Source organism: Akebia trifoliata, chromosome 16 (genome assembly GCF_017979445.1).
Source record: "Akebia trifoliata isolate Shusen 1 chromosome 16, ASM1797944v1, whole genome shotgun sequence".
NCBI classification, from domain to species: domain Eukaryota; kingdom Viridiplantae; phylum Streptophyta; class Magnoliopsida; order Ranunculales; family Lardizabalaceae; genus Akebia; species Akebia trifoliata.
The window spans coordinates 6,570,174-6,595,777 of NC_141390.1; positions in this window are offsets into that span (position 1 = coordinate 6,570,174).

The following is a 25,604-nucleotide window of genomic DNA, read 5'->3' on the forward strand; positions in this document are numbered from 1 at the left end:
ACGGCTCTGCTTAGTACCATGCAAATCATTTATAAATGCAAAAACTTTGTAGAACTTTTTGGGCTGCAAACTTTTTGTTGAAATTTGTAAGGGGTTTAAGAGGTTCTTACAAATAATTTGCAATGCAAAAAAATTTTAGAATGTAACAAAGCATCTGTAAATTAGATTCCAACAAATCATTTGCATTTGCAAACTATTTGCTTCGTACCAAGCAGGGTCTACAAATAAAATAAGAGAACTATTATTCCCACACCAATTCCTATATAAATCACCAAAGAATTGCACATAGTTGGTGTCGCATTAGTAAATATTGGTGTGGCAATAGCAACTCTCTAAAATAAATACAACAAATGTTTTTAAAAAGATTTATTAGATAAACAAAACGATAATTAGGAACAATTGCAAAATGAAAATCAAATATGTAATATGACAGTTCTTAATGAAGAAAAAAAAAATAGAAGAAACAAGAAAAAAAACTTAAAATATTAATGAACCTTATGATTATATTGCAATGAATATTTATGATCAGGACAATGAAAAAATATTGATATAAAATTGAAAGAATTAATAGTAGAAAAATAGACAATTATTAATATTTATAGTAAAAATAATAAATATAAAAAAAATGCCTCACATTGAGGTTTTGCCTAAGGCCTCAAATTGTATCGAGCCAACCTTGCCTGCATCCCTATCATTACCCACTCTAATACCATGTAGAAGAAGCCCATGGACCTAACTTATCCTCACAAAACTGACTTGTAAGGTGAGAATTGTCCCAAATTTATATACAGCCAAAGATCATGATACTCAGGCGATGTGGGACTATCTCTTACATTATAATCAACGAATTCACTATAAAAGTATGTTTTGGTAATTAAAATGAAAAGTGTAGCGAAAGCAAATTTCGTCATATTCAACGCACAAAATGGAGATTCACCCTAAGTTGAAATAGGGTATTGGCCATTTATATCCTTTAGCCTGCTCATTACTACTAGGGAACATCGTCTTTTGTTGTTCATACTACAGTGGTCCCACACCACATTTCTCACTCTTATTCTTTTAGAAACTTTCGAACTGGGCACATACCTCTCCATAGGATTATTAATAGATAGGTTTGGACCATGGTTTCAAATCTTGGTTTGACTTCTCGCTTTTGTTCATGGACGAGATCAAGTTGTTTCACACAAGATAAACGATTTAACTCAATTCACAAGAGTAATTAATATATTAGTATACAAATAATTATAAATCTATATAATAAAATAAAACAGATGATCCTACCACTACAGTAAAATAGGGCTATAGCGACGGTCGTGACCGTCGCTATAGGTACAAAATACCGTCGCAAAATCATCTAGCAACAATTAAGGGGGTCGTCGGTAGTCGTCGCTAATAGTCCCATCGCTAAATGTTATATCGACGGCCAACAATTCACAGAAACGTCGTTAGGTACATGACTTATAGCGACAGCCGATATTGGCCGTCGCTATAGAGTAGTCTTTTTTTAAAAAAAAAATTATCCTTCAGCTACGGTTTTGGCTTGGCCGTCGCTATAGAAGTTTTTGAAAAAAAAAATTTTAATTTTACACCAGCCCCCTCATTTATTGCTGAATATTGGAGATACCCCTATGTTTTGAAATAGATGACCTCAACCCCAACTATCATTATGAAAAGACCCTAATGCCCTCTCTTCTAGAGCTCATTGGGTTACTATTGCAGACTACTATAAATTCTCACAGAATCCAACTCACATACATAATAAGATGGCCACCGGAATCCAACTCACGCACAGGCACGCGCACACACACATACACTCCAACTCACACGCGCAAACATACACACACGGGCACACACATACACTCCAACTCACACACACAAGTGCGCACACATGCGCACAAACACACAGACACAAACGCACACACACACATATAAAATATTGTTCTTTTCTGTAGAAACACTTATTTATCAATAAATCCCTAAAAAATAGTGAAAAAGAGAGAGAGATACATAGAGTTAAAGATGCAGAAGGTACATGAAACTTTCAAATATTAATAAATTTAGCTCAACTAAAGTCCAAAAAGTTTCACAGACTGCTTATGAGATATAAACACGAAAAAATAAAAGAAAAATTTGAAAGAATTTGAGAAGTTGTTACAAAACAACATGTACTATTATTCTTAGAACAAAAGACAACCCATACAAAACAGAAAACAACACCATATGTGTAGAAACATAAATCTTCTATACATCTGCAATTTATGCCACACCATTTCCTTATTGCCTTCCACATTGCTTCCAATATGTTCCCCTATTGTCTTCAACATCTTTTATAAGCATATTGTTAGCAATTCTTTATATTAATGTTTGATAAATCCTCCAACCAAAATAATAATTCAATATCTCTTGTGGACTAAAACAAGAAATTATATGAATGAAACAAGAACAAATCATCTAGGTGTACTCCGTTCATCTAGGTGTACTCCGCAGTAAGAAAATTCATTCCCAACTCCAGAACCTGCAGAATGTTAATTGTTATTTGTGCTCATGGCTAGAAAGCACATACATTGTGGCCATTACCATATAGATACATTAACGGAATAGGTAAGTAATACCTAACAAGTGGTCATCATCAGAAGATCGTCTATGAAACCTTATGTCAGTAAATATAGGTGGGTTCCTCCCCAAGTACATGTGCTGAACATATTGACGTAAAAGTTAGAAACAAAGTGCATTAAGAATTGCACAACCTGATATTTCAGTATAGCAACATAGACAACATAGAACCAAAATCAGATAGAATATTCCATGAACGATTGTCAAATGTGTATTATTAGTAATACATAACAAATCAGCATACCCATTATTGAACATCTTATCAAATATGTATTATTAATAATATGAGTTGCAATTAATATAATATGGTGTTATCTACAAAGCTCTTATCCCTTGGATAGGAAACAAAGCCAAAAGAAAGAAATGTGCCATATGCTCTGCACATGACTTCCTTATCACCTTCCCCATATACATATATTGCAATAATGCAAGAATGGTGGACATTTCCTTCTCTCTCATCAATCTTTGTAAGCGATATTGTACAAGAACGAGACCAGCATATTATATAATGGGTTGGGATCCATAGACTCATGAAGGTGAACTCATATGTTCACACACAATCTCAATCGTGTATATATATGTATGAGATCCAATGATTGAGATTTATCTTAGAAATCTATAATATATTCTTGAAATGCATCTTTTATCCCAACCGTTGGATCTCAAATATACACGTTCAAGAATGTGTGTGAACATATGAGTTCACTTTTCATGAGTCTACAGATCCCGACCCTTCTATAAAGTAACAAAAAAATATATTGGGTTGTAACATAAAAATAATCTGTTATGAATATTTTATGAATTTCATAACATCACCATGCATTATGTCTAATCAGCTCACAAAGATTAGTAACATAAAAATAAACCCTTCAAAGAATATATTGGGTTGTATAATAATGGTAGTGATGTATATGACACTATGTATTCATGGGCCACATTACATAAAGTATCATAGTATAATTCGGACCACATGTTATTATAATTTAATGGTGTGAGATCATTAGCATTATTATTGTAAAATTATAATTATGTCTTATCATCTTATATCTATGAGATGAGAGTTATGATAATCATCATTAGGGGAATTCACAACTTTGCTCAAGTATAGCATTTTTGAGGTGTTCGTATTTTTTTCCTGATTTAATTTGGTATATTTTAAATCCATGCTTATTAGCAACCAACTATAATATATAAGAATCCAAATATAAAAGATTTGTTCACTAATCATTCAAACAAGGTTAGTAGAAAAACAAAATCAAAAAATCAAATTACAATAGTGTTCCTGTGGGCAAATATTATTCAACAACACACTTTAAGAAAAACTGAGTGAGTTCTCAGATTTGATAAGCAGAATTGGGGAATGGTAGTCACCTAAAATCTGATTTCATCCAAAAATTGAAGTAAAATTACAGAAATTGGGATTTTGATTTGAAATCGAACCAAAATCTGAATCAACGCTATAGAAATTAGGATTATACAGTAAAATCAACAAAATATGCAGAAAAATCTAGGGTTTAGAGATCGATTGGAGAGAAAACATACCTTAATTTTCGGAAGGCCGAGATCAGATTGGATCTGTTTAGATTGAACTCTCACACGTTTGAAAGACCAAGAGAGAGAGAGAGAGATTGATAGAAAGAGAGAGATCGACAACGAGGCAGAGAGGCTCCATGTCGAATAAATCCTTAATTTGAAGATTTGTTTCAAACAAAATCTTCGTATGAGATGAGAGACAGAAAGATCAGTGAGATCAGTGGAGAAAGATATTTTAGAGCTTGAGATCTGTTTCAAATGAAATCTTCGAGTATGAGACAGAGGTTTCGTTTTCGAGCTTAAGAAAGAGATTATTTTCGAGAGAGAGAGATCAGCGGAGATGAGACTTCGAGTTTCAGATGCGAGAGAGAGAGAGAGACTTCGAGTTTCAGACGAGTGAAAGAGTTGAGTGTGTAATAAATGACCCCAAAGCGACGGTCAAGCTTTGACCGTCACTAAAACTTGTTGCTGTAGCCGACTTTTCCTGTAGTGTACTCTCTTTTTCCCTCACATAAAAGGGGATAGAATTTAATCTTTTTATTTCATAAATTAAGATAGATTTGAAGATGTTAAGTATCTTGACGTGGATTTATTTTGCCAATTTTATTTATTTAATTTTATGTCTCATTAGAGATAATTAGAGATAAAAATAGGGTGAAATCCTTACTAACTTTGTAAGGCTAGTCGGACTCTTTTCAAAAGAAGCCAACTTGATTTCTGGGAATTGCAATTGCAATTTTCTGGTTTTTTACTAACATGACCCTATTTATATTAAATTTAAATTTTAAAAGCGGAGCATTTATGACCATTCAAAGTTAAAGCCACTTACGATAGAATCCCCACATTTTTTTTTTATATTTAAAATATAAAAAATACTACTTGAAATGACATTTTTTGTTGTCAATGTAAAGACGCCACTTCAAGTAGCATTTTTTTACGGATAATTATGTAAATGAATCAAAACACCATTTAGAGAGGCGTTTTGGGTTTCTATTAGTAATTTTGACAACATATTTACTTTTTGGATAATTATTTATTCTCGCAGGGGTTTTATATATATATATATATATATATTTCCCTAGAATTTAATCTCGTTTTTTCATAAAATAAGATAAATTAAAAGATGTTGTGTCATGAGCTAGATTTATTTTGCCCATATATTTATTTAATTTTATTATCATTAGATATTATGAATTTTTTATTAGGAATAATAAGTATATAGGAACCTGTTGGTTATAACAAGTGACAACACGTTTTTTTGACCACTGTAGACAGGACATTTTCATTAAGAAAATCTCAATACAATGTGGTTTGAAGCCACCATGATTGTTTTTGGAAAATGGGTGTGAATGAGTATCAGAAATAATTTTTTGAAAATCAATCTTTTCATGGCATTTGTAGTGACTCTCGTTTATGAAAAATGGGTATGGTCTACCTAAAATCTAGGTAAGGAGATTCGGTTAAAGAGTAGGGAAGGTGCTAGGTACCCTACTTTCTCCATCCATCACCTTTGAAACTTGACCATTTTGAAAAAAAGAAATTAAGAAAAGAAAAAAACTCAAATGCAATGAATGAGATGCATGAGGAGGTAGGTGTGTGCAATAAGTGAATAAATATGGCTCTTTAGATAATGGTTTAATGTTGGTAAGAGACAAAAGGGGTTGTCTTATGGAGTAGTAGTTGTATGGTGCATTTGACCAACAACGTTTAGAGTCTAAATTAGACATAATTTTGGTCAAAGAATGGTGTACAAGTAAGAGAGGAACAAAATGGGGAACAAAATTGGTAAAACAGCAGAGAACTCAAAACAAGTTGGAATCAAGACACAAAAATTAATATCATTCGCTTAGATAGTGAATAACCATTCGCTATACCCAAGAGAATGCTCATTCGCTATGCATAGCGAATGACAAGCATTTTTAATTCTTTTAATAGGATCTTTTTTGTAATTTCATTTATATTTTTAAAACTTACTCCCCTATGAACCGATAAATAGGGGAGTCACGTAGAGCGGAGAGAAAGATTCTTGGTGTGGCTAAAAGTTTGTGAAAACTCTATGAATTTTTAACTTCATCTTGATGAGTAGTTTAAGTTTATTTATCTTTTATAATTTATTTCCGTGAGTTAAATGGATCTAAAGTTATTAGAATGTTTGTTGCATTTTCTTTGATTCTTTATAAAATTGAATTAAAGTCACCTCATCACTTGTGAGGATGGATCTAATTGGATCCATCATCCTTGTGATGGAAACAAGGGATGAGAAGTCAAGATAAAAATTCTCTTCCTCTCTTTGTCCTTCTTTTGCGATCTAGTTGTTTTGATGAAAAGCATCACCCCAAAGTTGTAGTAAGACTCTCAACTAAGAAGGAACCCAAGAATTACACGAAGAACTAAATCTATATCATAGAAGGCCTAGAGAGGGATAACAAAATGGTGCTTTCATTGTTCCTCTTGGTCATGATTGGATTTATATTTCTTATTATTTCAGATCTGGATATTTTCTCCACTTCATTTCATTTTTTCTTTAGATTTATTTTTGTTTCATTTTATGAAACTTTCGCTCATTTTCAATGGCACTGCACAAATTCCCTTGGATCTAGGTTCCACTACGTGTTTTCTTTGCGTTAGTTCTAATTTTCTACAATTTTTGATAAGTCTATAATTTTTCAGATTTCAAAATTATTACCAGCAATTGCTCTCTATTTTATTGGTTCGCTATATGCAATGCACATAGCCAACACGCTGAAGTGAATGACTAGTACTCCTCAAAGCAAATGCTTTTGCTATAGGCAAATCCAATATTTCATTAAGTATGGATAGCGAATGCACATTAGCTATGCATCACCCCACATGCTTTGAAACCGAACATTATTCGCTTATGTAGCGAGCAAAATTGGTTGTAAGTCAGGAACACGAGTTAGTGACGTTTGTAAGGGAATTTCAGTAATTTACAAGTTTTAAGGATATTTTGAGAATTTTTAATTTTGGTTGAGTTATGAGACTTGCGTGTAGGTGTTCCCAGGATTTTTGGGCGTTCTAAGTCCAAATTTGAAATTGGATTTTTCCAAAAGTGTCTTTTCATGGTGGGTAGAAATTCGGGTTCAGAGAGTCAACTCTCTCACTTCAAATTCTTCATTTTTCCTCTAAATTATCCAATTTTATCTCACATTTCTTTATGATCAACACTATTCTCTTCCTTGAACTCTTTGGATTTTGGATTCTAATTAAGGTAATGCGATTTTGGGTGTCTGCCGTAAGATTTTATGGATAGTGTTATCGTTGGTGTTTCCACACTTTCATTAGTTACATTGTATTTTATTTTGTTGTGCTATTTATCTCTCTAATGAATCAATTGTTGTGCTATTTATCTCTCTAATAAATCAATTGTCTATTATTATATGTTAAAATTGGATGGCGTAATTTATCACACCTTGGGATATAATATATGAATCCTAGGGATTCATGTTGGATATTCATAGGGAAATTTTCAAAACATATCATTAGAAATCTACTAACAGGGGTGACAATTTGATATGTCAAACATATGTAGAATGTGGTGTTTACAAGTACCAATATTCGGGGATAACTGATTGTGGTTAACATTCTTGGGATTAAAACTCGGTATCATTGCTCAATCACATGAATAAATTTCTCCCACACTTTCTTTATTATATCATATATGTATTTAGTTGACAAACAATCTCTTTGCCTCGTCACTTATAAATAATCTTTAGACTTGAGAATGTGTGATCTTTTGAATTGGGGGCTTGATCTTGGATATTTTGATCTTAGGATGAGGATTGCCTTCTTGGAACTTGTTTAGATTCTTTACTCTCATTCCTCATATGTATGTATATATCTGGGTAGCATTCGGCTGACAATCTTAGGATGACAAAACACTGTCAAAACGTTTGTCCTATGTGGGTTAGAAATTTCGGATTGAGCTGATTTTTTGTGCTCGCCAAATATTAGCCAATTCTAAAACTTCTAATCCCATCAAATTTATTTTAAAATTGTGAAGTTTCGATTTTTACCAAAAATTTGTAAACCACTTTTGATGGACTTAGAAGTTTCATATTCGACTGATTTTTGGTGAGGATGGTCTCCTCACCATAGAGATCATCCTCACAAAAAATCAATCAAATCCGAAACTTTTAAGCAACATAAGACAAAAATTTTGTCAACATTTAATCATCCTAAGATTGTTAGCCGAACACTCCTATATATATATATATATTGAGGTAAGGTCTGGTTCATGTGAATTTCTTTTACTCCTACAACATTTCAATAATTCCTCCTAGTGGTGGCAATGATGGCTCAATATAAGTTGAGGCCTAAGGAAAAAGTTTGACATGAGGGCCTTTTTATCTGTAATATAGAGAGTTATTATTGCTACAATAACTTTTACTAACACCACACCAACTTTGTGTAATTCTTTGGTGATTTACATAGGAATTGGTGTGGCATTAGTAAAGTTGATGTGGCAATATCAACTCTCTAAATGAATTATATAAATAAATAAATTAATTAATTAATTTTTATATAATGATAAATTAATTTTTTTAAATCTACTCTTCTGTTTTGAAATGCAAATATGGATGATGCAGCCCCAAAATTTACATTTAATAGCAACCCACAAAAAGATGTAGAACTGAAAGCGTCCTCGATCCGCGGGGTGTGCGGATCCTCTTTTGATTTTGAGGTTTAGGAGTCGTCACCTAGTTATTACGGTCTAGGAATCGAGCATTGACTCAAAATGGATAAAAATAACTAATCTACAAAAAGAAACTAAGTTCAGGGATCACGTTACGAGGTTTGAAGGTGATAGGCACCAATCCCGCTCGGTAAACGCCGTTTTCTACTATTTTCCAAAAAAAAAACTACATTGCTAAAAGACATGAAACAAATAAATAAAATAAATAGAAGAAAAATGTACCTAGACGTTCACGACAATTTGTTCCTTCCTATCTAGTGGAGAGATTCCTCGTATGAGATTCCTTGCTTCGTTCCCGTCACTGAATCCGCTTCTGATCTCCAAGACGAAGTATCTGCTTCCTAGATCTGTGTGTTTTCTAATTTTTTTGATAGATTTCTAGGTGTTTTTGAAGGGTCTCTTGGTGTTTTTGAGCAAAAGTTAGGGTTTGGATGATAAGTAAGGAGTTAGGGCTTCAAAATCAGGATTTTGGGAAGGTTGGGGAGGCTTTTTGACCTGCTTTTTCTAGGATTTTCTTTAACCTACGAAATTAGGTTCTGGATGCTCTATATTTATAGAGTTTTTGGAAGAATTAGGGTTTGACTAAGTCTCTTTTTAGATAAGATAAATTAGGATTTTGACTTTAGTCTTATGAGATTGACTTGGTCTTTTTAGATTAGGGTTTTGACTTTAGTCTTATGAGATTAACTTAATCTTTTTAGATTAGGGTTTTTATTTAGGATTTTGACTTAAGTCTTATGAGATTGACTTGGTTTCTTTAGATTAGGGTTTTGACATAAGTCTTACGAGATTGACTTGATTTCTTCAGATTAAGTTTTAATTAAGATTTTGACTTAAGTCTTATGAGATTGACTTGGTTTAGATTTTTAAATTAATTTTATTAAGGTATGACTTTACGTTAAGTAATATTTTATTCATTAATTTTGAAATTAAAATTTTTTTTAAATTGAAAATTTATCATTTTGCCCCCGAAGAGAACTTTTGCGTTTTCAAGTTGGTTTTCGATGTTCCGGGATGTTTCAGAATCAATTTATCGTAAGAAATTTAATGAGATTATGGATTTGTGTCACTTATGAAATTTTTTGACGTGAAATGATTATCAACCCTTATGAAGGGCATTTTCATAATTTTATCGAATTTGGTGAAAATTGGTGAAATAGTTTATTTGATTTCATTTCATTGTTTTATGTGTTCGAATGAGTTTTCCTAAGCATAAGGGGGCTCTAAGGATGTTTTGATGTTAGGGGTATTTTGGTAATTTGGTCTTTTTTAGTGATTTTATCGTTATGCTTCTTTTTATCTGCAAAATGATGATTTCTAAGTTTTTGAGATTATATTTTTCTAACGTGGCGTAGTTTCTACAGTTTTGTTAGTTTGAGATACTTCATCCGAATTTTTGAAACATATTTAGTAACAAAATAGAGCATTGGAATAATCATCCATCACTATGAATCGTCACAATCTGGTTGACAAGTTGATTAATAAAGTAAATGTAAAAATGGGGTGTCTACAGATGCCCCTCTTTGGTAGAGGGTTGAAGCAAACTAGATAGCAAATCTATTTTGGTAGATAGTGCGATATCTGAATGCCAAAACTAATGACAATTCATTTTGCAGCCTAATTTAGCAATTCGTCGAGGCATTCGGATCCTTGAGGGTAAAATTCTCCTCGAACTAAAAGAATGTCAGGTCCTAGAGATCTTCTCTTACTGACAATGATGATTCAAATTGAAATGCACATACGTATTGAAAACAATCACACAATATTGAATTATGATAAGTTTGAATAACGAGATAGGTGATGTATAAACTTCATTAAATCCTATCAAAATTCTTTTTTAGAGTCCGAAAAAATTTGAGTCTCATTTATTGAACTCTACCTAAGGTTTACGGGAACTTAAACAATCCTGTCAATTTATTCTATGATTCAAAAAGTTGGAGTCTCGTTTCTCGGACACGAACTTAGGTTTGTAGGCACTTCAAAAAAATCTACTCATTCTATGATTCAAAAAGTTGGAGTCTCGTTTATTGGACTCGAACTTAGGTTTATAGGCACTTCAAAAAGCATACTCATTCTATGATTCAAAAAGTTTGAGTCTCGTTTCTCAGATTCAAACTTAGGTTTGTAGGCACTTCAAAAAACCTACTCATCTATGATTCAAAAAGTTGGAGTCTTATTTCTCGGACTCGACCTTAGGTTTGTAGGCACTTCAAAAAACCTGCTCATTCTATGATTTAAAAAGTTGGAGTCTCGCTTCTCGGACTCGAACTTAGGTTTGTAGGCACTTCAAAAAGCATACTCATTCTATGATTCAAAAAGTTTGAGTCTCGTTTCTAGGACTCGAACTTAGGTTTGTAGGCACTTCAAAAAACCTACTCATTCTATGATTCAAAAAGTTTGAGTCTCGTTTCTCAGACTTAAACTTAGGTTTGTAAGTACCTCAAAAAACCTACTCATTCTATGATTCAAAAAGTTGGAGTCTCATTTATTGGACTCGAACTCAGGTTTGTAGGCACTTCAAAAAGCCTATTCATTCTATGATTCAAAAAGTTGGAGTCTCATTTCTCGGACTCGAACTTATATTTGTAGGCACTTGAAAAAAAACCTACTCATTCTATGATTCAAAAAGTTGGAGTCTCGTTTATTGGACTCGAACTCAGGTTTGTATGCACTTCAAAAATCGTACTCATTATATGATTCAAAAAGAGTCGGAGTCTCAATTCTTAGACTCGAACTTATTGGAGCTACGCTTCTCAGGCTTGAATTAGTTAAAGACTCGGTATTATCGAGTTCAAAGTTTGAAAGATTGGGCCTTTATTGACTTATCATACATCTGGATTCATAATTATCATTAGGCTTCGTCGAACTTTTAAGCTTTTGCAAGATTTTCTTTTTATCATGTGATCAAGAATGAAAACTTTAGAATCACAATTATTCTAAGAAAATGCCCCTAGTTTTAAGGTTGGTTTATAACTGGAAATTGACTATGAAACTGATGAAATGGATTGCACTTGAAAAATATGAAGGAACAACTATGAACTCTGATATATGATATACAGAAGAATCGACATTCCTTTAAATTCAAGACTCTTAAGATTATCATATGTGCAATAAGGAATTTGATCAATTTCTTTTGAGAAATGTTGAACTTAAAATCTTGATGATTATTGGATAGAAAATCTTTTTTTTCAAACTGGTCGATGATTCTACATTTTTCTTTGGTGAACACTTGAACAAGTAAACATACTCTTAAATATCCTACAATGTTCAAGATGACTTCTGAGTTTCTTTGACTTCAACGCTATCTTCATCAGATGTGAGCCTTCAGCTGAAAATGAATGTTGTGGTTTGAATAATTTTCTACATTCTCGAGTAAACTTCATTATGGATTTTTCTTCTTGATGGGACATTTCCTCCCATTTGATGATGCTCTAATTTTTGCTTAGATCGCCTCTTAAGGTTTTCAATCTAGTAGGGTTTGTTTTTCTTCTTTTGATGATGCCTTGATTTTTACTTAAGTCGCCTTTTTAGGTTTTCAACCTAGCAGGCCTTTTTTTTATGGTTATGCCCTAACTTTTGCCTAAGTCGGCCTTTCGTATTTTCAACTTAGCAGGCTTTTTTCTTCTTGATGATCTTGAATATTCAACTCAACAACTTCTTGGTTCCTTGGACCTTAATCGAGTCAATTAGTATTCAAGATGACTTAATAGGTGGACTTAGGACATGGTTTAGAAAGAAAAGATATAAGACTCAACTTCCCAAAATGCCCCTAGTTTGGCATTTTTTTTTGTAAATTCTTTTGACTTTTTTTTAATGTCCTTAGTTTGGCATTTTTTTTGTACCTTTTCAAAAGGGGATTTTCCTTTTGGATGACACTTTTCTTAAGAGAATACATTTTTTTTGTGACTGGACCTAAAGTAACTTCTTAGGTTGCCTACGTATCCCAAATATTTCTTTTCTCTTTTGGGATCAGGTCAAAATGTAGTTCATACAAAACTTCCCTCCCGAGGTTGGTCGGTGTGGTTTAGAAGGAAGAGGTTATTAATTTTTTTTAAAGTTGCGAGGGGCTAAAGAATGTTATCTTTTATTGGAAAGATAGGAAAATGGATCGACCAAAGAAAGTCTCCTTGGGTGAAATAATACTTGATTTGGTCAAGATTCTAGAATCTCGATGTTTGAATTGCTTTGTTAAGTACAGTCTTCTTTTGAGAAGGAGTAATCTTCAGTCTTCTTCTATGAAATTGAATGTGATTGAATTCTTTGTATTTGACATTGGCTCGTTCTACATTTTCAGAATTTTAAAAAATCTTTTATTCTTTTGTGAATGAGAACTCTCCTCATGATGGATCCCTTCGTACGGATCTTAACACTTTTGTCGATTGTCTCAACTGCATTATTCTTGATCGATGAACTTTGATTTTGAAAATCACCATTGACTTTATATCTTCATGAGACCATGTAGGAACGTTGTTGGATTTTTCAAGTGAGTTTATTATTATCTCATATTCCCCTGAGGATAATGTTGTACTAATTTGCATTTCTTGAGTGTACTCTTTAACTCTAATATTCATCAAATTTAATTAGTGAGCTTTGAGGCATTCCTCACGTCAAATTTTATGTTCACATCATTATTACACGCATGATAATCCAAAGCTTCTTTATTTATTGGAATTAAAAAAATATAAACTGACAAACCTGATTAAAAGTTAAAAATTAATAAATCCTTACATAAAGGAATTGACCGACTGACGCAACTGATGCTTAAAAGAAAAATCAAAATGGGGACATGATTCTGAATAAGAGGACACAATATTTTCGTTATTTTTTCAGTTCTGCCACTACCTCAAGGTATATGGGTTCATTCTTGCATGGTGAGAATGTACTATTAAGACCAATCGATCGGGTCAATGGATTCGGGTATGCTTATGGATATTAGGTTCAGAGTAGGAGGGGGTTGATTTTGAAATGTAGGCAAAGGGTTAGTTTTAACATTGGACGTAATAGGAGTTGGTATAGTGACCTTTCCTTGCTTAATAAAGTCTTAAATAGTATGGTGGAGACTAAGGCATCTATCAAGAATATGATCGGGCATCTGATGGAATTCACAAAATTGCCCATTGTCCATGTTTGGAGGAAGATGATTGGACAAAGGCTTAGGTTGTAATGGTGTCAGCAATATTTTTTTTATCAACTTTTGATAGGCAACATTAAGGGACATTCCAAAATTAGCGAATTGTCTCCGAGGTTTGACTTGTAAAGGCTGAATGGCTTGAGGGGTTAGTGTGAAAGAGGTATTGGCTACTTGTAAAGAATTGGCACTGGGTTTGAAATGTTTGGGTTTTGACTCAAACGAGTTACCAAAAAGTCTCGAAGAGTAGGTATCCTCAACTTGATTTCCAACCTCAAGGAGGGATTGAAAAGTGGGTAGGTACTGAGGCATCAAGTACTTGGCATAATTTAGAGTGAGATTCCTGAGGATGATCTTGACTTATTCCTTCTCCTAAGGTCGGTTCCACAATTGAGCAATTTTAACTCTCCATCGAGCAATGAACTTAGTGAAAGTTTCTCCTGACTTCTGTTTAGTAATTTCTAGATCTCTTCTTGTGAATTCAAATTTATCCGTGTTGAATGAATACCGACCAATAAACTCCTTCATCAATTCATGCTATTTTCTTACCCGAGATGAATCCAATGACATTAGCCAGCGTAGGGCAGGACTTGTAAGGGTTTTTTGAAAAAGTTGTGCCATCTGTTCTTTACTCAAACCCTGAGATTGCATGATGTCGACATATATTTTTAAGTGAGTCCTAGGGCATCCAATCCCATCAAATTTCTCCATGTTTGGCATTGTGAACTTCTCTGGCAAACGGACCATAGGAAATAACGTCATTGCCCCTAATTTGACAGTAAGATCATCGGGATCTTTGATATTCTTCAAAGCAGTTTTAACCTGAGTTATTCGATGAATTAAGATAGGGTCGACGTGTAATTGATCATCTTCTTGGTCTTCGACGAGGTCAAACACATCATGAGATTCTATAGCTTTATCTCTTTTTTTTTCTGTCTTCAGGGCTTCAATTTGTGTCTGGACATAAGTTCTAATTTGTGCTTGAAAATATTTTAAAATTTGACGGAACGTTGCTTCATCCATGGTACTTATTTTTTCTTGTAGCAAGGACTGACTACTTGACAATAATACTTTGGAAAGACGATTTTTTTTCACGGACGCAAAATGGTACAAATGGAGGTTTAGAACGTTTAGGACCAATTATCACCTGAGTGGAAATACACAAAGATTAACCATTAATTCTGAAAGTTAGATTTTTAACCATATTACTAAAATTTTGAGATTAACCTAAGTCCGGTGGGAAATATTGAATCCAATTGCATAGGGACTAAGAAGGTAAGAAAGATTAGTCACGAGTCTACCCCTAATTGGGATAGAACCTTTGATCAGACAAAATAATTTAACTCTAAGATCGAATCCTTTGGGTATAAAATAGTCTGAGTCTTTGAAAGTAAAACCAATTGGTCCAACTGGTTTGGTGTTGATCAGTTTGGTCCATTTGTTTATTGGGCCAATTGATTTACATTTCACACATTAGGTCGGATTGATATTGCGGGTCTACTTTGAATGGTCTAGATCAGTCCGCCCACTTACCTGTTGGTTGGATTGATTAGAGCAACCCGGGAACACCCATAATCAGTTCGGGTCGTGACCTATAGGGAAGTTCTTAAACTCTAGGTTTACTACGTACAATGCAATTTATCTGGTCACCTTTGCCTAAGTGCACATATATACCTCTCAAACGTACTCAATCAGACGGTACGTGGTGACTGGGTTTGATATACTGTATTAGGTGATAATCTAAGACTCCAACTCAAATCTCTGAAGTCAAAAGCAGCCTGTTTAATCCTCAGTTGAGAGGTGGCATACGATTCTGAGCAAGGGCTTACTTAAATACCTCTCGTTTAGAATAGATATTGTCTATCCCCCTCGTACAGTAGGGTACAGCAGGGCAGGATCTCGCTTAGGCACTGATTTTGACCAATAAGTGCAATTAGTGAACTTTGATATATCGTATACATACGAGTCTAGGGTTGGCGATTGGGACATGTGACTTTGCGACTTATAATAGGACAAAGGCTTAAGTCACTCCAGCCTGGGTACATCAATATACTTTTCAGTGTCACCTGATCGAACGGTACTAATGCCTCCAGTTTTATATACCCTAAGATACATGACTGGAATTGTGATTTTCATGAATGACGTCGCATCTCCGAGGAGACCGGACCACACACTAGTGCCATGTTGGCTATAAGGGACATGCAAGCGTGCAAAGCAAGAAACGTGCTAGTGGTATGTGAAAAACAAGATGGAGTGTGCCCAGGGCATTTTTTTCCAGATAAATGGGCCCATAGGCCAAATCAGGTCACAAGAGTATGAATTCCAATTATTGATCAAGAAATACACACAATATTCATAACATTAAGATCGAATCAAGGCATGTACATCAAGGATATGTATATTAAGATCATATCATGTTAGATAGGCAAAATTTATATCACAAGAATAATCAATATGATGCCATATTGAAATAAGCAAGGAAGAAAACTTTATTTTTAATCCAAACAAAATAATTTTTTTTATTTTATTATGATCTAATCAAGGGTGATTGATCCAAAATAAATTTAGATTTTAATGAATATTGAATCGATGATAGGATGATAATCGTTGAGATAAAAATATTTTCTGCCTTTTTTGACGATTTTTTATTGGAATCCTCTCCTCATCACGAACAACATTAAAAAAAGTAATTTTTTTTTGTTTCTTAGCGCATCACTCATAAATAATTTATTTGAGAAGAAGATGAAAAAAAAAAAAAATTTCTGCTAATGGCACACCACGCATAAAAATAATTTTAAAAAAAAAAAAAAATTTTGATGAATTTTTTTATTGAAATCCTCTCCTCATCACGAACAACATTAAAAAAAGTAATTTTTTTTGTTTCTTAACATATCACTCACAAATAATTTATTTGAGAAGAAGATGAAAAATAAAAAATCGTTTTCTACTAATGGCATACCATGCATAAAAATAAATTTATTTATTCATTTTTTTTGTGCGATTTTTTATTGGAATCCTATACTCATCACGAACAACATTAGAAAAAGTAATTTATTGTTTCTTAGCGCATCACTCACAAATAATTTATTTGAGAAGAAGATGAAAAATAAAAAATTATTTTCTGCTAACGGCATACCACGCATAAAAATAATTTTTTTTTTTGTGATTTTTTATTGGAATCCTCTTCTCATCACGAACAAAATTAGAAAAAGTAATTTTTTTGTTTTTTAGCGCATCACTCTCAAATAATTTATTTGAGAAGAAGATGAAAAATAAAAAAAATCATTTTCTTCTAACGGCACACCACACAAAAAAAATATTTTATTTATTTATTATGAAATTTTTTCTTGGAATTCTCTCCTCATCACGAACAACATTAAAAAAAGTAATTTTTTTGTTTCTTAAGACATCACTCACAAATAATTTATTGATAAGAAGATGAAAAATAAAAAATCATTTTCTGCTAACGGCACACCATGCAGAAAAAATATTTATTTATTTATTTTTGAAAATTTTTTCCTGGAATTCTCTCATCATCATGAACAATATTAAAAAAGTAATTTTTTTTATTTCTTAGCACATCACTCACAAATAATTTATTTTTATAACTTATCACCCATGCATAGTAACGTGATAAAAAAATTTTAAAACAAAAATAAAATTCCATGACTCTCACGCCAACCACCATCATTCCATCCTCCATTCATATGTCACTTTGAATCTTTCATTGTTTAGAGTCATCCCAAAATGACCCTAGATTAAATCATAAAAAAATATATGTCAAATCAAAGTATCCAAAATCGAATCAAAGGATACTAAAGGATAATACGAACCCAATAAATAATTCAGAAAATGGGTCAACACCCATTTTTCCACATCATCATTCTTTCAATATCCTGCATTATTTAGGGCTATCCTAAATGACCATAAACTGAATCATAGCAAATAATATTCCATAATAATTTGCTAAAAATATTGTCGAGAAAATATAATACAATCCCCAAAATAAACACAAAAAAAATTAAGTCTAAATGGCAATGTTCCTATACTTGGGATTTTTCAAGTTTGATCCTTAATAATCCCTAGTGGAGTCGTCACTGAAAGCGCCCTCGATCCGTAGGGTGTGCGGATCCGCTTTTGATTTTGAGGTTTGGGAGTCGCCACCTAGCTATTACTGTCTAGGAACTGAGCATTGATTCAAAATGGATAAAAATAACTAATCTACAAAAAGAAACTAAGTTTGGGGATCATGTTACGGGGTTGGAACGTGTTAGGTACCAATCCCGCTCGGCAAACACCGGTCTCTACTATTTTTAAAAAAAAACTACATTGCTAAAAGACCTAAAATAAATAAATAAAATAAATAGAAGTAAAATGTACTTAGACGTTTGCGAAGATTTGTTCCCTCAGATCTGGTGGAGAGATTCCTCGTATGAGATTCCTTGCTTCATTTCCATCACTGAATCTGCTTCTGATCTCTAAGATGAAGTATCTATTTCCTAGATCTGAATGTTTTCTAATTTTTTTATATAGATTTTTAGGTATTTTTAAAGGGTCTCTGGATATTTTTGATCAAAAGTTAGGGTTTGAATGATAGGTAAGGGGTTAGGGCTTCAAAATCAGGGTTTTGGGAAGACTAGGGAGGTTTTTTGACCTATTTTTTCTAGGATTTTCTTTAACCTACGAAATTAGGTTCTGAATGCTCTATATTTATAGAGTTTTTTGGAAGAATTAGGGTTTGACTATGTCTCCTTTTAGATAAGATAAATTAAGATTTTGACTTTAGTCTTATAAGATTGACTTGGTCTTTTTAGATTAGGATTTTAACTTTAGTCTTATGAGATTGACTTGGTCTTTTTAGATTAGGGTTTTAATTAAGGTTTTGACTTAAATCTTATGAAATTGACTTAGTTTAGAATTTTTAAATTAATTTTATTAAGGCCTGACTTTACGTTAATTAATATTTTATTCATTAATTTCGAAATTAAAATTTTTTAAAATTGAAAAATTACCATTTTACCCCCGAAGAGAACTTTTGCGTTTTAAGTCGATTTTCGATGTTCTGAGATGTTTTGGAATTGATTTTTCGTAAGGAATTCAATGGGATTATGGATTTGTGTCACTTATGAAATTTTTTGACGTGAAATGATTGTCAACCCTTATGAGGGGTATTTTCGTAATTTTATCGAATTTAGTGAAAATTGGTGAAATAGTTTATTTGATTTCATTTTGTTATTTTATGTGTTCGAATGAGTTTTCCTAAGCGTAAGGGAGCTCTAAGGATATTTTGATGTTAGGAGTATTTTGGTAATTTGGTCTTTTTTTAGTGATTTTTATCTTTAAGCTTCTTTTTGTCTGCAAAATGATGATTTCTATGATTTTAGGATTATATTTTCCTAGCGTAGCGTAGTTTCTACAGTTTTGTTAGTTTGAGATACTTCATCTGAAGTTTTAAAATATATATAGTTACAAAATAGAGCATTAGAATAATCATCCATTATTGGGAATCGTCATGATTGGGTTGACGAGTTGATTAATCAGGCAAATGCAAAAATGGGGTGTCTACAAGAACAAGTAATAATTAAGAGAAGCTAGGAAAAAATTGGTCCCATGTTTGGAAACCTTGCCCATAAAGGTACAAAGGATTAAATACTTTATTGATAAAATTGTTGTAATTTTATTGTCTAAAAAAATCACCACCTACAAGGACCCATACAACCTCTTTCTATACTACTAACAATTAGATTTCTAATAAAATAAGAATTCTATCTCTACTTAAAATAGGCTCGTAAAACAAAAGACTATAAATTAGATAAAATTGAAAGACTCATTTACGGATTTGAAAAGTAAAACAAAATTTCTTCAACTTAAATAAGACTCCCTACACTAACATGATTCCTAAAAATTAAAATACAGTTTATGTGGGTAACCACATCATTCTCCCCAAGTTAACAGAATTCGACCCCATCAAATTTGTACGTTGATTATCTTCTATTTCATCATTTTCACCATGATAAGTATATAGATCTAAGACATTGACTACTGGTGAAATGTCAAATTCTTCAAGAAGTTCAATATAATAAGCATTATCATTAATTTTTTGAAGAATTTTGCATGGTCCAATCTTATTGTATTTCAACTTGTTGTACGTCCCTAATGGAAACTTCTCTTTTTTGCAAATAAACCAATACCAAATCACCTCTTGGAATATCTTTTGTCTTTGATGTATGTCTGGAGTTGTCCTATATTTCATATTTTTCTGTCTAACATTTTTCGAATTCCATTATGGATATTTGTGATATTAGCAAAAAAGGGCTTCTACATCTCTACTCACTTACTTTGGAGTCAATAATGGAACCAAATCAAGAACATTATTTCGTATTTGTCCATACACAATTTCAAAAGGTGATTTTCTCATAGATCAATTAATCGAAATATTGGAAGCAAATTCAGTTTGAGGTAGAACAAGATCCCATTGTTTCGCACGATCACCTGCAAGGCTTCTCAAAAGATTGTCTAGGCTTCGATTTGTTTCCTCCATTTGTCCATATGTTTGTGCATGATACGCATGAGAGAACTTCAAACTAGTCCTTAGCTTTTCCCATAAAGTTCGCAAGAAGTGACTCATGAATTTTGTGTCTCAATTTGAAGTGATCGTCTTTGGGATGCTATGAAGTCAGACAATCTCCTTAAAAGTATAGATACACAACATGACTCGCATCCATGGCCATTTTACAAGCCACAAAATGGGCCATTTTAGAGAATCAATCAACTACTACCATAAATGAGTCAACTCAATGTTGGGTACGAGGTAAACCAAGTACGAAATCCATGTTGACATCTACCCATGGAGCTTTTGGAACTGGTAAAGGTATATATAATCTTGTGTTTTGTGCATGTCCCTTGGAAATTTGACATGTCCGACATCATTCAATAAATCGTATAATGTCTCAACGAAGCTTTGGCCAATAATACTTGTTTTCAGCAAGTGATAAGGTTTTATCTCATCTGAAATGCGCAACTGGGCCTCTTGTATGTAGTTCAGTGATGATGGCTTGACGTAGAGAACTTTTAGGAATACATAGTTGATTTTCGTTGAAAAGAAATCTCGACTGTAAAATATATTGTGTCGATCATCCTTGCTTTGCATTTTTCCAATGTACCTTAAAAAATTGTCATTTGCATAGAGATCTTTGAGTACATCAAATTCGATAACTTTTGCTTGTATTGTCCCTAAAATGACAACTTTTCTACTCAATGCATCGGCTAAAAGGTTTTGATTCCCCATTTTGTGACACCACACAAACGTATACTCTTGTAAGAAAGAAATCCATTAGGCATGTTGTCTGTTGAGTTTGTGCTGGCCATTAATGAACTTTAGAGACTCATGATCTGAGTAAAGGATAAATTCCCGTTGAATCAAATAATGTCGTTAATATCAAAGTGCTTAAATGATTGCATAAAATTCAACATCATATGTCGAGTACTATTCGACTTCTCACTAAAAAAGCAATTGGTCTTCCTTCTTGGCTAAGTATGACACCAATTTCGATATGTAAAGCATCACACTCAACTTTAAATATTCTGTCAAAGTTTGTTGTAGCAAGCACTGAGGCTGAGCTCATCTCTTCTTTGACATGATCAAAACTTCTTTAAGTTTCTGGTGTCCAAACAAATGTTCGTCATGCAATTTATTATATGACCCGTCAATGAATTGAAACTTTTAATGAATTGTCTATAAAACATGGCAAGTCAATGAAAGCCTTGGACTTCACCAATGTTTCTAGGCATTGACCACTCCATGATAGCTTTTACCTTCTTGAGATCAACTTGGATACCCTCCACTGATACCACATAGCCCAAAAATACTAGACTATCTGTCATGAATGTGCATTTCTGCAAGTTGAGAAATATTTTTTTTGATTGAAATACAAAGAGTACCTGACGTAAATGATCTTGGTGATCTTCGAGATTTCGACTATAGATAAAGATGTCGTCAAAATATTCCATGAAAAACTTGCCGATAAAGGGTCGCAACACATTATTCATCATGCGCATGAATGTGCTTGGTGCATTGGTGAGGCCAAATGACATCACTAGCCATTCAAACAAACCTTCATGAGTCTTAAACGCGGTCTTCTACTCATCTCCTAGTCGAATTCTAATTATATTAGAGAAAATGCGTGCTCCTAATAGCATGTCTATCATGTCATTTAAACATGGAATCAAAAATTGATATTTTATTGTGATTTTGTTGATAGCCCTACTATCAATGCACATCCTCCACGATCTATATTTCTTTGGCGTGAGTAAGACTGGAACTACACATGGACTCATGCTTTCTTGAATGAAGCCCTTTTGCATAAATTCAAATACTTGGCATTGTAACTTATCATGTTCTTTCAAACTCATCCTATAAGTTGCTTGATTTGGAAAGTTTGATCCTGAGATGAGAACAATATGGTGTTGAATGTCCCACATTAGAGGTAAGCTTGGTAGTAAGTCTTCTGGTACTATATCACTGAAATCCTCCATCATAGCTTCTAGCTCTTTGGGAACAAGCGTCGGTGGCATTGAGTCTTTCCCAACTAGAACAAAGACCCTTATGTCATCAGCGTTGTATCTTCAAACTAACTCAAAGTAAGCAAGTCATACCTATCTACTATTTTGGCCTTTAGTATTGATTCTTCTTTAAGTGGTACAAATATGATCTTTTTCGCATGAAGTGTGAACATGTAAGTATTTTCATACCTATCATGTATGGTGTGTAGATCGAATTGCCACAGTCATCCCAGCAACATAAGACACGCATTTATAGGAACCACATCGCACCAAACCTTGTCTTCATAGGCATGAATAGAGAAGGGAACAAGGCATCGTTTAGTTAAGGGCACTTCATTCCCCTTATTGAACCATCCAATCCGATACGATCTTGAATGCTTTTCTATCTGTAGTTGAAGCTTATCTATCATTTCTTATAACATAGCCTACGAACCATTTACCCAGGTTATAAGCACAATACCTTTCGTGGTGCTTCTAACATCATACAACATGATCACATTGAAGCTTATCTATTATCACTTGGTCAATATTTTTTTGTGTGTAATCAAAGGATTAGTTTTAACATTGGGCGTAGTAGGAGTGGATATGACGACTTGTCCTTGTTCAATAAGGTCTTGAATAGCATGACGGGGAGTAGTACACCTATAAAGAACATGGTCAGGCATCTAATAGAATTTGTAGAACCGTCCATTATCCAAGTTTGGAGGGAGAGGATTAAGTAAAGGCTTAGGTTGAAAAGGTGTCAGTAATCCCTTTTTCATCAGTTTAAAGGAAATATTGAAAAACATTCCAAGATTGCAGAATTGTCTTCTAGGCTTTGCTTACGAAGGTTGAGCAATTTGAGAAGCTAGTACGAAAGAAGTATAAACCACTTGTGAGAAATTGATATTGGGTTTGAAATTTCTTTGTTTTGACTTGATTGAGTTACCAAAGAGTCTCAAAGAGAAGGCATCTTCAACCTAATTTTCAACTTAAAGAAGAGACTAAAAACTGAAAAGGTACTTGACATAATTTAGAGTAAGATTCTTGAGAATGATCTTGACTTGTACCTTCTTTGAGGTCGATCCCACAATTTAGCAATTTTAGCTCTCCATCGAGCAATGCATTCAATAAAAGGTTTTCAGACTTCTACTTGGTCGTTTCTAAATATCTTCTTGTGAGTTCAATGTTGAATGAGTATCGATCGATAAATTCCTTCATCAATTAGTGTCATGTTCTTCAACGAGATGAGTCTAGTGACATGAGCCAACGTAAGGCAGGTCCTGTGAGAGTTCTCTGAAAAATTCAAGACATCTACTCCTCACTCAATCCTTGAGATTGTATGATGCCAATATATACTTTCAAGTGAGTCCTAGGATATCCAATCCAGTCAAACTTATCCATGTTTGACATTGTGAATTTTTCTGATAGACAGACAGTTAGAAATATTATCACTGCCCATAATCCAAGGATAATATCATCTAGGTCCTTGATATTCTTTAGAGCAATTTCAACATCAGTTATTACAATATGGTCAATGGGTAATTAATCATCTCCTCGATCTTTGACGAGATCCAACACAACTTGAGGTTCTATAGCTTTATTTTTTTTTTCTATTCAGTCTTCAAGCCCTAATTTGTGTTTGAACAAAGGCAATGATTTGTACTTGAAAGAATTCCAAGATATAATGGAGTGTTGCTTCGTCTGTGGTAGTTATTTCTTTTTGTGGCAGTAGTTGACTACTTAGACTTGACGATGGTACTCTGGCAAGATGACTCTTTTGACGGACCCAAAGTGGCACAGACAATGGTTTAAAACATCAAAGAGCAATTATTAACTAATTGAAATGAAATAGGATTAATCATTGATTCCGAAGGACCGATTCTTGATCACATGATTAAAATTTTGATATGAATTAACACAAATCCAATGGCAATTATCAAGTCCAAATGCACTATAAGTATATAGTCATATGAATGAGAAAGGTTAGTTGTGGTCTACCCCTGATTGAGGTTGAATTTTTAGTCAAACAAATTGAATTAATCCTTTTGGTGTGAATTGGTTTGAATTTTTGAACCTAAAACCAATTGGTCTAACTAGTTTAGTATTGATCGGTATATCCATTTGCCAATTGGGCTAACTAGTTAAATTGGTTTACATTGATCGGTATATTTTACGAATTGGATCAGATCGATATTGCGTGCTTAATTTGAGTGGTCTGGACCGGTTCGCCCACTTACCTGTTGGTTGGATTAAAGAATTACAACTGGGAACACCCACAACCAATTCTAGTCATGGTTTAATGGGACCGCACCTAGGTTTGGATTCTAGGCCCATTGTATGATTGTGACTAGGATAAGACAAAGTTCAGGTCACTTCAGCCTGAAATACCGATATACCTCCTAGTTTCACATGGTTAGACAGTACATGACGCTTTAGTTTGATGCACCCGAAGGTACGATATTAAAATTGTAGTATTCACATGCATCCCCCATGTCTCGAAAGACCAGGTTAAGTTGGATTCGACTATGAGATTAATAAGGGTATGTCGTGATGCAAACATGAATATACATACTTGTGAGTGTGTACAAAGGGACAGGATGCGCTTAGGGCATTTTCGCAAATCATTACTTAAGTAATCAACACATGCATATAATCATAAGAAATGAATCATAAGAACACACCCCACAAAAAAGGACAAAGTTAGCCTATTCTAAGTCTTCTTGAGTCAACCAGGTTGACTCAAAGGTTTACTTAAGGAAAGTCACAGGTCGAGTTTGACCCTAAAGGTCCCTAGTGGAGTCGCCACTGAAAGTGCCCTCAACACTTCGTACTAAATAATAAAAATAAGTCTGGATAATTGGGGGATTTTTAAGGATTGGGGAGTCGCCACCTAGTTTAGGTCTAGGAATCAAAATAATTCCAAATGAATCTAGATCGGTTCACAAGTAAAAGAAATGGGCAAGGGGTTGAGTTATGGGTTTCAGAAGGTATTAGACATTGAAACTACTCGATCGAGGTGATCAGTCTCTACTACGATCTAAGAAAATCTTAAGGTCAAATGTAAAAGACTAT